This window comes from Salvelinus alpinus, chromosome 2 (genome assembly GCF_045679555.1).
Source record: "Salvelinus alpinus chromosome 2, SLU_Salpinus.1, whole genome shotgun sequence".
Classification (NCBI taxonomy): Eukaryota; Metazoa; Chordata; class Actinopteri; order Salmoniformes; family Salmonidae; genus Salvelinus; species Salvelinus alpinus.
This window is the reverse complement of record NC_092087.1, coordinates 63,795,971-63,812,559: the sequence shown is the minus strand read 5'-3', so window position 1 is coordinate 63,812,559 and position 16,589 is coordinate 63,795,971.

Genomic DNA, 16,589 nt, shown 5'->3' with positions numbered 1-16,589 from the left:
CTCTTAATTGTAATCAGAAGGTTGATACAAATACTATGCATGCCAGTCTCTCTTGGCTAAGAGTTGAGGAGAGACTGACTGCATCACTTCTTGTTTTTATAAGAAACATTGTGTTGAAAATTCAAAATTGTTTGCATAGTGCTCGGACACACACACTTATCCCACCAGACATGCCACCAGGGGTCTTTTCATAGTCCCCAAATCCAGAACAAATTCAAGAAAACGTACAGTATTATATAGAGCCCTTATTGCATGGACCTTCCTTCCATCTCATATTGCTCAAATAAACAGCAAACCTGGTTTCAAAAAACAGATAGAGCAACACCGCGGCACAACGCCTCTCCCCTATTTGACCTAGATAGTTTGTGTGTATGCATTGATATGTAGGCTACGTGTGCCTTTTAAAAATGTATGTAGTTCTGTCCTTGTCGAATGATGTTCTGTATTATGTTTTGTGTGGACCCCAGGAAGAGTACCTGCTACTTTTTCAACAGCGTTGCTCTTTGTAGCAGGGCACCTGTAAAGGGGGTAGTATCTGGCGTCTCGTGGGTCGTCAATGTTGAACAAATGAAGAATATCCCTGGAGTGGTTGATGCATGTTAGATTAATCGTGTGGCGAATGGAGTGGAAGAGTTAAGAAAATATTTACCAAATAAACTAAAGTAAAAAATATATATAATATATACAGGGGGTACCGGTACGGAGTCAGTGTGCAGGGGTACAGGTTAGTTTAGGAACATGTAGGTAGGGGTGACGTGTCTATGCATAGATAATAAACAGCGAGTAGCAGCAGTGTACTAAACAAATGGGGGGAGTCAATGTAATAGTCCGGTGGCCATTTGATTAATTGTTCAGCAGTCTTATGGCTTGGGAGTAGAAGCTGTTAAGGAGCCTTTTGGTCCTAGACTTGGCGCTCCGGCACCGCTTGCCGTGCGGTAGCAGAGAAAACAGTCTATGACTTGGGTGACTGGAGTCTGACACTTTTTTGGGCTTTCCTCTGACACCGCCTATTACTTAGGTCCTGGATGGCAGGAGGTTTGGCTCCAGTCATGTACTGGGCTGTACACACTACCCTCTGTGGCGCCTTACAGTCAGATGCCGAGCAGTTGCCATATCAGGCGGTGATGCAACCGGGTCAGAATGCTCTCGATGGTACAGCTGTAGAACTTTTTCAGGATCCGGGGACCCATGCCAAATCTTTTCAGTCTCCAAAGGGGTAAAAGGTTTTGTCGTGCCCTCTTCAAGACTGTCTTAGCGTGTTTGGACCATGATGTGGTATGTGGACACCAAGGAACTTAAACTCTCGACCCGCTCCACTACAGCTCCATTGATGTTAAATGGGGGCCTGTTCGGACCGCCTTTTCCTGTAGTCCACGATCAGCTCCTTTGTCTTGCTCACATTGAGGGAGAGGTTGTTGTTCTGGCACCACACTGCCAGTTCTCTGACCTCCTCCTTATAGGCTGTCTCATCGTTGTCGGTGATCAGGCCTACCACTGTTGTGTCATCAGCAAACTTAATGGATGGTGTTGGAGTCATGTTTGGCCACACAGTCGTGGGTGAACAGAGAGTACAGGAGGGGACTAAGTACACACCCCTGAGGGGCCCCAGTGTTGAAGATCAACATGGAAGATGTGTTGTTGCCTACCCTTACCAACTGGGGGCGGCCCGTCAGGAAGTCCAGGATCCAGTTGCAGGGAGGTGTTTAGTCCCAGGGTCCTTAGCTTAGTGATGAGCTTCGTGGGCACTATGGTGTTGAACGCTGAGCTGTAGTCAATGAACAGCATTCTAACATAGGTGTTCCTTTTGTTCAGGTAGGAAATGGCAGTGAGATTGCATCATCTGTGGATCTGTTGGGGGATGGTATGCGAATTGGAGTGGGTCTAGGGTATCCGGGAGGATGCTGTTGATGTGAGCCATGACCAGCCTTTCAAAGCACTTCATGGCTACCGACGTGAGTGCTACGGGGCGGTAATCATTTAGGCAGGTTACGTTCGCTTCCTTGGGCACAGGGATTATGGTGGTCTGCTTGAAACATGTAGGGATTACAGACTCGGCCAGGGAGAGGTTGAAAATGTCAGGGAAGACACATGCCAGTTGGTTCGTGCATGCTTTGAGTACACGTCTTGGTAATCCATCTGGCCCCGTGGCTTTGTGAATGTTGACCTGTTTAAAGGTCTTGCTCAAATCGGCTACCGAGAGCGTTCTCACACAGTCATCCAGAACAGCTGGTGCTCTCGTGCATGCTTCAGTGTTGCTTTCCTCAAAGCGAGCGTAAAAGGCATTTAGACTTGCATCACTGGGCAGCTGGCGTCTGTGTTTCCCTTTGTAGTCCGTAATAGTTTTCAAGCCCTGCCACATCTGTTGAGCGTCAGGGCCGGTGTAGTAGGTTTCAATCTTAATCCTGTATTGACGCTTTGCTTGTTTGATGGTCTGAGGGCATAGCAGGATTTCTTAGAAGCATCCCGGATTTGTGTCCCGCTCCTTGAATGCGGCCGCTCTAGCCTTTAGCTTGATGCGGATGTTGCCTGTAATCCATGGCTTCTGGTTGGGATATGTACGTAGGGTCACTGTGTGGACGACGTCGTCAATGCACTTATTGATGAAGCCGATGACTGAGGTGGTATACTCCTCAATGCCATTGGATGAATCCAGGAACATATTCCAGTCTGTGCCAGCAAAACAGTCCTGTAGCGTAGCATCCGCTTCATCTGACCACTTCCATATTGAGCGAGTCACTGGTACTTCCGGAGGATAGAATTATGGTCAGATTTGCCAAATGGAGGGTGGGGGAGAGCTTTGTATGCATCTCTGTGTGTGGAGTAAAGGTGGTCTAGAGTTTTTTTTCATCTGGTTGCATAATTGACATGCTGGTAAAGATTTGGTAAAACTGATTTAACTTTTCCTGCATTAAAGTCCCCGGCCACTAGGAGCGCCGCTTCTGGATGATAATTTTCTGGTTTGCTTATGGCCTTACAGAGTTGGTTGAATGTGGTCTTAGTGCCAGCATCGGTTTGTGGTGGTAAATAGACGGCTACGAATAATATGGATGTTTCAAGCCCTGGCCATAGAGAGGCTTTTATTCTCTATTTTGGTTAGGCCAGGGTGTGACTAGGGTGGGCATTCTAGTTTCTTTATTTCTATGTTTGTGTGGTCCCAATGAGGCAGCTTTCTATCATTGTCTCTGATTGGGGATCATATATAAGTTGGGATTTGTGGGTAGTTAGTTTCTGTACCTGACAGAACTGTTTTGTTTTTTTCACTTTGTTCGAGTGTTTTTTAGAAATAAAATATCATGAACACTTCATGCCTTCCGACGAGAGACGTTACAGGATGAGAACTCTTAGTAGATAGTGTGGACTACAGCTTATCATAAGGTACTCTACCTCAGGCGAGCAATACCTCGATACTTCTTTAATATTAGACATCGCGCAACAGCTGTTATTGACAAAAAGATACACCCCCCCCCAGACGTAGCATCTCTATTCTGCCGGTGCATGGAAAATCCCACCAGCTCTATATTATCCGTGTCGTCGTTCAGCCACGACTCGGTGAAACATAAGATATTAATATCCCGTTGGTAGGATAATCGTAGGTCATCAATTTTATTTTCCAATGATTGCATGTTAGCAAGTAGAACGGGAGGAAGTGGGAGTTTACTCGCTCACCTACGGATTCTCAGAAGGCAGCCCAATCTGCATCGTCTTTTCTTCACGCAAATGACGGGGATTTGGGCCTGTTCCTGGGAGAGCAGTATATCCTTCTTGTCGGACTCGTTAAAGGAAAAAGCTTCTGCCAGTTCGTGGGGAGTAATCGCTGTTCTGATGTCCAGAAATAATTTTCGGTCTTAATAGATGGTAGCAGCAACACGATGTACAAAATAGCACAATTGGTTAGGAGCACTATAAACGTCATCTTATTTACTTGTTCCAATGGCTGTGTCTGAATAGCCATATTGCGTTCTGTCTACTTAAAGTACATACTGCGTACTGTTTAATAGGTCGTATTTAGTATGTGGGATTGCAGTATGTGGAAAAATGTTGCCTACTCTCTACTTACTCACATAGCAGACGTTACAATAATCCCTCAAGTAAAACCTCAAATTCCTTGAGCTAACTTTTCGATAGCAGCTTTCCTGTAAGCTTTATGATGCCCTACTGTGCTTATACCTTACTCTGTCTAGCTATTTATGGCCACCATAAAATTATGTCTAGATTCACCCCCTCCATCAGGTCCAAACAGTGCATCGTGAAAGCAAACGGTAAACTGGCCATGCTAACAATCACATTACTTTTAGGCACAACTAAACTTGTTAGCTAATTGTGGGGGACAGAATGCATTTAGAAATAATTTCTATCAAGAAGCAAGGTGTATTTATTTCAGTCCTGAGACAGGCATGACCACTCACCGGAATGTAGTAACGTGATAGTCACAAGTTATCAAACTTTTTAAGCACACTCAAACTACTAACAGATCGGCTAGCTAGTTTCAGGAGACAAAATACATGATACACTGTTTGTTGTCAGAAAAAGACACGTCACCTGATCAACCAAGATGTCTAGCAAGCTAGCAAATGTTAGCTTCAAGAGGAGCAATCAATTACAGATATAAATGTAACTTCTTCTAGAAAAGCAAACTAGCATTACCTCTATCAATGAAACCTTTCTAAGTACTAATACAAGATTCCGCATTCCTGGCTTTAACATTCTAAGAAAGGATCAACCAGAGGGATGCAGAGGGGGTGTGGCACTGCTCATACAGGAAGGAATCAAGTACTCTGAAGCTGTTTTTACCCTCACCAAATAAGAACTTAGCTTGTTATGGCTAGGGGTTCCGCTAGCAGAACGTTGACAAATATGCAGAAATTAAATTATTATAATTATTTAACTTTAATTAAATCAGAAGTGCAATACACCAAATGAAAGCTAAACCTCTTGTTAATCTAGCCACTGTGTCAGATTTCAAAAAGGTTTTACTGCGAAAGCAAACCATGCGATTATCGATCAGCAGACAAAACATTACGTACAGTTACCAGCCAAATAGATTAGTCAGAAATAGCAATAAAATTCATCAATTACCTTTGAAGATCTTCTTCTTTTGGCAATACTAAGGCGGAGGTAGCGGTCCTGCTGCTGGGTTGTTGCCCTCCTACGGCCTCCTCCACGTCTCCTGATGTACTGGCCTGTCTCCTGGTAGCGCCTCCATGCTCTGGACACTACGCTGACAGACACAGCAAACCTTCTTGCCACAGCTCGCATTGATGTGCCATCCTGGATGAGCTGCACTACCTGAGCCACTTGTGTGGGTTGTAGACTCCGTCTCATGCTACCACTAGAGTGAAAGCACCGCCAGCATTCAAAAGTGACCAAAACATCAGCCAGGAAGCATAGGAACTGAGAAGTGGTCTGTGGTCACCACCTGCAGAACCACTCCTTTATTGGGGGTGTCTTGCTAATTGCCTATAATTTCCACCTTTTGTCTATTCCATTTGCACAACAGCATGTGAAATTTATTGTCAATCAGTGCTGCTTCCTAAGTGGACAGTTTGATTTCACAGAAGTGTGATTGACTTGGAGTTACATTGTGTTGTTTAAGTGTTCCCTTTATTTTTTTGAGCAGTGTAGTTCATTTCCCCCCACCTTCTGATGTTACCAGAATCTTTATGTTAAACAAGGGGTTTTCAAATTTCACATCAGTAGGGTAGAGAGAGGAAAAAGGGGGGAAGAGGTATTTATGACTGTCATAAACCTACCCCCAGGCCAACGTCATGACATGTGTAATGAAATGTGTAAAGTACACATTGCGGGTGTGTGTATGTCTGTGTCTGTATATATTAGATATTTTTTACATTTTATTTTATCTAAACATGGAATGGAACAGCTCCTCACCATAGTGATTGTTTCCCTACTCTATATATAATCTGTGTCTGTGTCTTTATTTCACAGTTCCAGTGATTCTGATTGGGAGCCCATACTGCCAAGGTGCCCATCCCCCACTGAAGCTGGTTCATCCAGCCGGACCCCTGCTGTCTCCGGCACCACACCTACCACCGCCCGGCCATCTAGAGGTGTGAAGTCGGTGACAAAGAAGTGGAGGAGGGGAACCTGCTGGCAGGAGGGTCGTTGGCACTCTGTGCTGAAGGAGGATGTGGCCCCACCACCTCCAGAATTCAGACCAAAAGGCCACCAGGACCTCAGCTGGACATGACCTCCAAGTACAGCCCCATGCAACTTTTTCAGTTGTTTTTCACCTCGGCAGTTGTTGATTCCCTGGTGTTGAACACAAATAAGTACGGAGCTAAGAAGCAGGCAGGCAAGAAAGAGACATGGAAGGCCATTTCCATGTCAGATCTTTTTTGTTACCTTTCTATGGTCATTTACATGGGTCTTGTAAAGCTAAAAACCCTGAAGGACTACTGGAAAACTGCACCCCTCTATCAACTGCCTTTCCCCACCACGGTCATGTCATGCAAAAGGTTTCTGACAATCTCACGGGCGCTTCATATCAGTGACCGAAAAGTTGATGAGGACAACGAGAAGAAGCGAGGCACGGCAAGGTTTGATAAGCTCTGCAAAATTAAACCTCTCTGCCACAACATCGTTGAGGCCTGCAAGACCTATTTTCAGCCCACCCAGAACCTTTCCATAGATGAGGATGGTAGCCTCAGAATTGGCCTAAAACAATACATGCGTAACAAACCAACTAAATGGGGTTACAAACTGTTTGTTTTGGCTGATTCTGCGTGTGCATACACGTGCAATTTTTTTGTCCATGAGGGGAAGAGCAGTTGTGTGACCGGTAAGGGACTTAGCTATGACTCCGTTATGGAGTTATTAGATTTTCAGCTGCTAGGGAAGGGCTACAAACTGTGGACAATTTCTACACAAGCCTTACCCTGTTCACAGACCTGAGGAAGCTGGAGATGTGGGCCTGTGGCACCATTCAAACCAGCAGAGTGGGATTTCCGAAAACCAGGGTGAATGACATGCCTAAGCGGGCTGATCGGGGTACCATGAGATGGATTCGCGAGGATGGCCTGCTCTTTGTGAAGTGGATGGATACCAGAGAGGTGGTCATGTGCACCACTATCCACAAGTCCTTCAGTGGTGATCACGTCGTCAGGCGTGTGAAGGGCGCTACTGGGGCATGGACCACCAAAAATGTCCCCATTCCAGCTGCTGTGAAGGACTACAACAAGAGCATGGGAGGTGTGGACCTGTCAGATGCGCTGATATGCTACTATAATGTTCTCCACAAGACCATGAAATGGTACAAGACATTGTTTTATCATTTCATTGACATTGCTGTGGTAAATGCCTTCATACTCAAGAAGGAAATGGCTAAGAGCTGTGGACAGCCCCCCATCTCACAGCTAGCCTTCAGGGAGCTGCTCATCCAGGAGCTTGCAAGCTACAGCAAGTCCGCTGTAGCACCCTCTGTCCCTTCTGCTCCAACCAGTGGTGTTCACATGCCAAAATTCATCCTGGTAGGCTGGAATGTGCCTCATGGCAAAAAGGGCTCAGTAGGGAGGCTTTGTTGTGCTCTTTGCCACAAGAAATCCCCTGTCACCTGCACCACCTGTTCGGTGACCCTCTGCGTCACACCAGAAAGACACTGCTATGGGCAATGCCATCAGCAGCACAATATTGTGTGGAGGACTGAGGGTCTTCACATTATTGTATATTGAAAGTGTAAATAGTTACCCTTGTTGTTTAAAAAAAATTGAAATATTCATATTTTTTTTCACTCGGTATGTTAGAATAAATGTTTTGTATTTTGTATATAGTTATTTGCATCAATGTACCAATTCGGCCACTTGGGTACATTTGGGACACCTGGGTGACTTCATGCTCAATGGCATGTATCTCACTTATTGGAAATTGGAAATTGAGAAAAAGAAAACCTAAACAGGTTTTAACAATAATGAATACACTGAAGTAAAAATACTTTTAAACACACATAAAGCTCTTCTGATAGCCACTATTTACTGTCCACCCACAACAACACCCTCAAAAATGGATCACTCTCCTTGCAGACAACAATGGCCATACCATCATAATGGGAGATTTTAATGCCAAACACATTGATTTTAACTGTAAAACTACAAAATACTCGGGAAGAGTAAGGGATAACCTCGACAAGACAAACCTGGCCATCCTCAACACCGATGAGCCCACAGACATCCATTCTTCCACAGCAGACATCCTTGATCTTGTAATTTGCTCCCCGGACTTGCCTGCCAAACTCCTTAGCTTCTCCGTCAGTCATGTGGGAAGTGACCACCTTCCTGTCGTTGCCTCCTTTTCTCTCCAACTTCAACAAGCACCTGAAAAACAAAGCTACAACTACAAGAAAGCAAACTAGGAAAAATACAGAAAATGCATTACAGACAAGAGAAATATTGCAGTAGCAACACAGAACCCCAAGGATTTGGACCAGCTCGCCGAGAGGATCGGGAGCATCCTCATCCAGGCCCGGGAAGAGACTATTTCACTTACCACCACCACAACAACCCACCACATATCCTCAGTCTCATCAAGCAGAAGAGAACGGTTCGGAGAGATCTTATTAAAACAAGAGCAACAAACTTGAAAACAGAAGTTAATTGGATACAGAATCATATCAGATATCAACTCATCCTCCACAAACAAACAGGTGATAAAAGGTGGACTGCCTTTTATCACCAGCTTGATACAGACACTAACCCCCAGACCTTCTGGCAAAAAATCTAAACAATTAACGGAGACAAAACCAATAATATTATAACCTGTGCTAAAGTCTCAAGACCAATTCATCGAAGACAACAAAACAAAAGCTATATTATTTAGAAACCACCTACAAAATGTTAATTCTTGTCCCAATGATCCCCTCTTTGACAAATGGAAAACAGTGTCGACAGAGATACAGAAAACAGTATATACTCCAAATCTGACACCAGTAGACCATCCCCTCACCAGCTCTGTTGCTATTGAAGAAATTAAGACTCATCTGAAAAAAACGAAAAACAAAGCACCTGGGGAAGACAACATTGACAGCACACTCATCAAACAAGCAGCTGATGAATACCTGCACCTCCTTTCTAACCTCTTCACCACGTCTCATGGACAGCTATTTTCCCCTACCGTGGCAATCTGCAGTTGTCACAAGGATTCACAAACCTGGTAAAATACCCATACAACACAAGTTATAGACCAATCAGCCTCTTCAGTCATGTCGGGAAGCTGTTTGAGAGAGTAGTCACCCAAAGACTGAGCAGCCACACGGAGGAAATGGGCCTCCTTGGAATCCACCAAGATCAATTACCGATAACATTCTAAGACTGTCAGAGGACATCCTTCGGAACTTAAAGAAAAAAGAACTTACCCTGGTGGTTTTCTTTGATATAGAAAAAGCATTTGATAAGATGTGGCACAATAGGTTGTGCTACCGGCTTGCAGACTCCAGTCTCAATCTACCACTCCATCAGAAATATTACCACTAGCTTTCTCCACAACCGTACAATTAAAGTGAAGGTCTCCACAGCAAATTCCCCACCATTTACCCTTGAAGCAGGTGTCCCACAGGGGGCAGTCCTAAGCCCATTACTTTTTCTACTATCCTTATCAGACATTTATTATCCCCCACCCACCATAGGCCAAGGCTCACAGTTTGCCGATGACCTTGAATACTGGTCCAGCTCCAAATGTCCTCAACTTGCTTCAAAAAACTCCAGAAGTCTGTTGAAATGATCAAGACATTGTCTAACATGTGGCGTGTACAACTGAACCCACAAAAGACTCAATGTGTCCTCTTTACAAGAAGCACCAGCAAAAAAAACAAGAAACCCATAGATCTCAAACTTTATGGTGAAACAATAAAAGTAGAAAAAGAAGAACAATTACTTGGAGTCACCTTCCAGAAGAATATGCACTGGACAACCCATATAGCAAACAGAGCGATAGGGACAAAAAAAGACTAAACCACTTAAAAACGCTGTGTGGAAGAAAATACAGAGCCGAGCCTCAGACAGTATTGAAAGTCTACATCCGATCTCTCTTTGAATACGCCCTACCAACCTGGATAACAGCTTCACCACAGCAGATTCATCAGCTACAGATAATCCAAAACATGGCAATACAAATGGTTACCAAATAGATCAGCAATCACTACGTTCATAGCATATCTTGACTCACATCAATAGACAGTCAATCATTGGCCAGAAGTTCATCAACAAAGCCACTCATAATCCATCATTGAAGGAAGCTGTGGAACAGGCCAAATGGACCACAGACACAGCCATGTCCATAATGTTGAAACTGACCTAAAAAATAAACACAATCATGCAAAACTGACTTTAATTACACAGTTTATGTTCCATAAGTTTCAAAAAAAAGAAAAAAAAGAATTACGAAATACAAATGAATGTGTGTGTATATATGTGGATGCATTCTTTAACCCTCTCCCCCATACAGCTATGAGCTGTAACTTTAATAAAGTTGGTTTTAAACACAATACATTCATGTCGGGAAAGGAAAATAGAGTAACTAATCTATGCCTGTTATGATAAAACCTTAATCCATTTAGACTCGGGGGATGCCTTGCTTGACCACACCCTCCTTCCTTGCTCCTGGCCTGCCCTGCCTCTTCCACCAATCCATTTGTTTTTATGGACAGAAAAGTGCAGAAGCTCCGATCAGGCCAATTGTCGCTCGCCCATCTTCCCCATTATCCCCAGTGTATTTATACCTGTGTTCTCTGTTGCCAGTTTGTCTTGTCTCGTCAAGCATACCAGCGTTGTGACACTGCCCTGGATAACTGACCTCTGCCTGCCCTGACCCTGACTGCCTGCCGTTCTGTAACTTTCGGACTCTGCTCTGGATTACTGACCTCTGCCTGCCCTTGACCTGTCTATTGCCTGCCCCCTGTTTTTGTAATAAACTTTTGTTACTTCGAACTGTCTGCATCTGGGTCTTCTCCTGAGCAATGATACTTTCTCAATCTGCACATAGCGCTAATCTGTGTCAGTCATTCCTCTTGAGATGTATCTCACAGGTTTAGTTTGATGCATTGCACTATGTAGTGTTTGTAGCTCACACTAATTTTCAACACCCGTCCCTAGATGGACTTTACGGAAACAAAAGGAAATAAATACATAATCAATGTTTAAAATAACATCTGTACATTAGAATTTGACCAAGGAGAGGGATGGAGTGCTGCATCAGATGACCTGGCCTCCACAATCACCCGACCTCAACCCAATTGAGATGGTTTGGGATGAGTTGGACTGCAGAGTGAGGGAAAAGCAGCCAACAAGTGCTCAGCATATGTGGGAACTCCTTCAAGACTGTTGGAAAAGCATTCCAGGTGAAGTTGGTTGAGAGAATGCCAAGAGTGTGCAAAGCTGTCATCAAGGCAAAGGGTGGCTACTTTGAAGAATATATAACAGGATGAAGGAAAAAGGAAACCGCACACTGCTCTTGATAAGCTTACGTATTGGCCTTCATCAGAGCTTTTGGGAATTTTTTGAAATTTGCACCCTTATGTAGACCTAGCCCCACCCACATCCGTTCCACACATCGAAGGGAGTTGGAGTCAAAGGAAAAACAAGTGCTAACAAATATAACAATATGCATTTCATAAATATTACAAAAGTGTATAAATAAGATGTATAAACACGTCTGTAAAACCACAATGAGGACATAACAAGTTTATTAGTCATTGGGTACATCGTACGAAAAACAGTAATATTGAAGACATTTTTTGCATATGGGAAGGAACTGAAAAAAAGCTGTCAGATTTTATGGCACTGCTCAATGACATTGACCCCAATCTCAAATTCACTATTGAACGTGACACTCAACGTGTTCATTACCTCGATATGTGGATTGATAAATCAAATGGAACCATGTTTACAACTCTGTATAGAAAAGAAACGGACAGAAATACTCTATTACAGGGGGACAGCTTCCATCCTGAGCCATTAAAAAGAGGACTTCCAAGAAGCCAATTTTTCAGACTGCGCCGTATATGCCACTCAACAGAGGATTATCTAGAAAAAGCAGCGGAGATGCGCATTAGGTTTCTAAGAAGAGGCTATTCGCCACGACGTGTGGATGAAGCTCTTAATTTGGCATTGGGAAAAACACGAGATGAACTGTAACAAAAAAGACCCGCTAAAGCTAAAGAACACTCCGTAATGTTCACAACCACATATACTTTGAATTCGCGAAAAGTGGGAGGTGTGGTCAAGAAACACTGGCATATTTTATCATCGGACCCAGTTTTGCCAGCTGAATTTAAAAATCCACCACTTATTTGTGTATAGGAGAGGTCGCAATTTACGAGATAAATGGGTTCATGACAACTGCCAGCCACAAAAGAAAATCAGCCAGGCTCTTTTACACCCTCTACCAAATGTAGCTATAAATGCAGAGGATGCGCACAGTGCAACAATATGATGAAGTGTGAATATTTCTGCCACCCACACACAGGAAAACGGTTCCAAATAAATGACATTACGTGTTCCACCACCCATGTTATTTACATTATTAAATGTCCATGTGGGCTCTGCTATGTTGGTAAAACCTCCTGCTCTCTGAGAATTAGTGAACAAAAAAGTTAAATCAGGAGAAACAACAGGGATTACAGTCGCAGTACATTTTAATGACCTAAAGCATGACATTTCTACCTTTTAGATTTTGTGGCATAGAGAAAGTTAAGATAGACAGGGGAGGTGATATTAATAATATTCTGAGTAAAAGAGAATGTTTTTGGATTTTCACCCTCCAGACATTATTTCCTAAAGGACTTAATGATGAAATGCCTATGTATGTTATGTTGTGAATTTGAACATGAATTATGTGTCTATTTAAGATTAATCTGATGTTTTTCGTACGATGTACCCAATGACTAATGAAAACTTGCTATGTCTAAACCAACTTGCTATGGTTTTACAGACGTGTTTATACGTCTTATTTATATAATGCATATTGTTATTTGGTAGCTGTCACGCCCTGACCTTAGAGATCCTTTTTATGTCTCTATTTTGTATTGGTCAGGGCGTGAGTTGGGGTGGGCATTCTATGTTTTTATTTCTGTGTGTTTGGCCGGGTGTGGTTCTCAATCAGGGACCGCTGTCTATCGTTCTCTCTGATTGAGAACCATACTTAGGTAACCTTTTCCCACTTGTGTTTTGTGGGTAGTTGTTTTCTGTCTTTGTGTCTGTACCAGACAGAACTGTTTCGTGTTGTTCGATTTTCGTTTATCACTTTGTTATTTTTGTCATAGTGTTCACTTCTCATTAAAAGGCATGAACACTTGCTGCGTTTTGGACTCCTCCCTTAGACGATCGTTACAATAGCACTTATTTGTTTTTCCTTTGCCTCCAACCCCCTTCGATGTGTGGAAGGGAAGTGGGTGGGGCTAGGTGCAAATTTAAAAGAATTCCCAAAAGCTCTGACGAAGGCCGTGAGACCGATACGTAAGCTTATTAAATATCAGTGATACTATCAAGAACAGTGTGCGGTTTCCTTTTTCCTTCATCTTGTTCAACTGTTGCCATGCACCTGCAAAAAAGATTGCTCAGATGTGCGAGTGCCTTTTGAATTAAGAATATATATATAACAGAAAATATATTTAGATTTGTTTAACACTTTTTTGGTTACTACATGATTCCATGTGTTTTTTCATAGTTTTGATGTCTTCACTATTATTCTACAATGTAGAAAATAGTAAAAATAAAGAAAAAGCCTTGAATGAGTAGGTGAGTCCAAACTCTTGACTGGTACTGTATATCACTGTGACCTGTTGTTGACTGTCAGGCAGTGAGGCAGGCTGTTTCTGCACCCCATAAAGAGCCAATCATCAGAAGTCATGTGATATGAATCAGAGTGGGGAGCCGCCTAACCCACTAGTTGGTCAGAAGGTTCAAATCATTGTTTCAGATCGTAATTCCGAGTAGGCAAAAAGCATCACCCACAGCTGTTGTTATACCCCGTATACGTTGGTGGCGGTAATGATATTTGTTGTGCTGTAACTGAAACTAGAATAAGATCTTCTGACATCCTTTCTCTTCGTCAAAGGTACGTAATCACATTATTTTTTAAACTGTGATTTACAAAGCTAAGGTAATAGATTGTTTTTACCCCGGGATAGACCGCTAATATGAACATTTGAGTGCAATTCGATTTGAATATATAATCAATTTAAAATTATTTGCAATTCTGCATTAGCAGTCCTTTTGGCTTAAATTTCCCCGGGAACCATGGCATCATTTCCTGTTTTCAGTGCTAGGCTGCGTCTAATTTCTTTGGCTGCATCTCCTGTCTTGGTCTTAAATCTCCATATTTTTCCCGATGTGTGCACTAGTACTTTTTTGTATGGATTTAAACTCTCTCTAGCCAATGCTTACACCATTCATATAACCAGGAACCAATGTCCAAAGTGGGTATTTAGAGCACTCATTTCATATGATATGGCAGCATTTAAATGCATAGGAGGGGTTACTTTGGGTGCACTATGGGCAGAGCAAGATGATTGGGTTTACAATGACCAAAAAAGCTTGAGAACCACTGGACTAGGCAAGTATTGTGGTACTGTCACGCCCTGACCATAGAGAGCCCTTGGTTCTCTATGGTGTAGTAGGTCAGGGGTGAACTAGGGGGTGTTCTAGTTCAATATTTCTATGTTGGTGTTTTGTATGGTTCCCAATTAGAGGCAGCTGGTAATCGTTGCCTCTAATTGGGGATCATATTTAGGTAGCCATTTTTCCCACCTGTGTTTGTGGGATATTGTTTTGTGTTTGTGCACTTTCACGTTTCGTTTATAGTTTCACCGTAATAAAGATGTGGAACTTCAATCACGCTGCACCTTGGTCCGCTAATTACGACGTTCGTGACAGGTACATTATAACAAATCCAACAATCATCCATTAGCCAAGATGCCCCAAATATTCCTGTCCCATGCTTGTTAAAGCCCAAAGATGCATCATCACCGGTCTCTGGAGGCATTTGATACTACGTAATGTCCATACGAAGCACAACTTCCTACCCGTAACTGTCTTTAGATTCCCTATAAGAAAACAATTGAGTGTAAGCAAAGTAACTCCACTAGTCATGCATTATGATACATCATTTAAATGTAATTGATTTATTCTAAATTAAGATATAAAATTAAACTTAGTTGTCATTGTCTTGTTCTTTACTAGCCTGTTCAACCTCTTTCGTATCATCTGAGATCCCCAATGATTGGAAAGCTGCCGCAGTCATCCCCCCCTCTTCAAAGGGGGAGACACTCTAGACCCAAACTGTTACAGACCTATATCTATCCTACCCTGCCTTTCTAAGGTCTTCGAAAGCCAAGCTAACAAACAGATCACCGACCATTTCAAATCCCACCGTACCTTCTCCGCTATGCATTCTGGTTTCCGAGCTGGACATGGGTGCACCTCAGCCACGCTCAAGGTCCTAAACGATATAACCGCTATCGATAAAAGACAATACTGTGCACCCGTATTCAACCTGGCCAAGGCTTTCGACTCTGTCAATCACTGCATTCTTATCGGCAGACAACAGCCTTGGTTTCTCAAATGATTGCCTCACCTGGTTCACCAACTACTTCTCAGACAGAGTTCAATGTGTCAAATCGGAGGGCCTGTTGTCCGGGCCTCTGGCAGTCTCTATGGGGGTGCCACAGGGTTCAATTCTCAGGCTGACTCTTCTCTGTATACATCAATGATGTCGCTCTTGCTGCTGGTGATTCTCTGATCCACCTCTACGCAGACGACACCACTGTATACTTCTGGCCCTTCTTTGGACACTGTTAAGGGCTTATCAGTAAGCATTTCACGGTTCCTGTTGTATTCGGCGCGTGTGACAAATACATTTGATTTGTCTCTACAACGTGCCGAAAGTGTTCAACAGGGATGCTGGCCCATGTTTACTCCAATGCTTCCCACAGTGGTGTCAAGTTGGCTGGATGTCCTTTGGGCGGTGGACGGTGGACCATTCTTGATGCAACTGTTGACTGTGAAAACCCCAGAAGCGTTGCCATTCTTGACACAAAATGGTGCGCCTGGCACCTACCACCAAACCCTGTTCAAAAGGCATTTAAATAATTTGTCTTGCCCATTCACCGTCTGAAAGGCACACATACACAATCGTTGTCTCAAGGCTTATAAATCCTTCTTTAACCTGTCTCCTCCCCTTCATCTACACTGATTTAATTGGATTTATCAAGTCACATCAATAAGGGATCATAGCTTTCATCCTTATTCACCCTATCAGTCTTACTGTATCTCATGGAAAGAGCAGGGCCGAAATTCACAAAACCTTAAAGAATTGAATCTTAACTGCCATTTTTTCCCCATAACTATAGACTTATAAAAAAAGTTAAGAAAAGTTGCTATTCCTTAAAAAGGTTATTGGAAATGTTCTTGCACTATTTCTTATGTCTCTCCTTAAGCAAAAAGTTAATAAATTAGATGGAAAATAGTTTGTTTTATTTCCTAATTCCAAGATTAGAGGTCGACTGATTATGATTTTTCAACGCCAATACCGATTATTGGAGGGCCCAAAAAAAAGCCCATGCCGATTTTAATTTTAGTAATGACAAT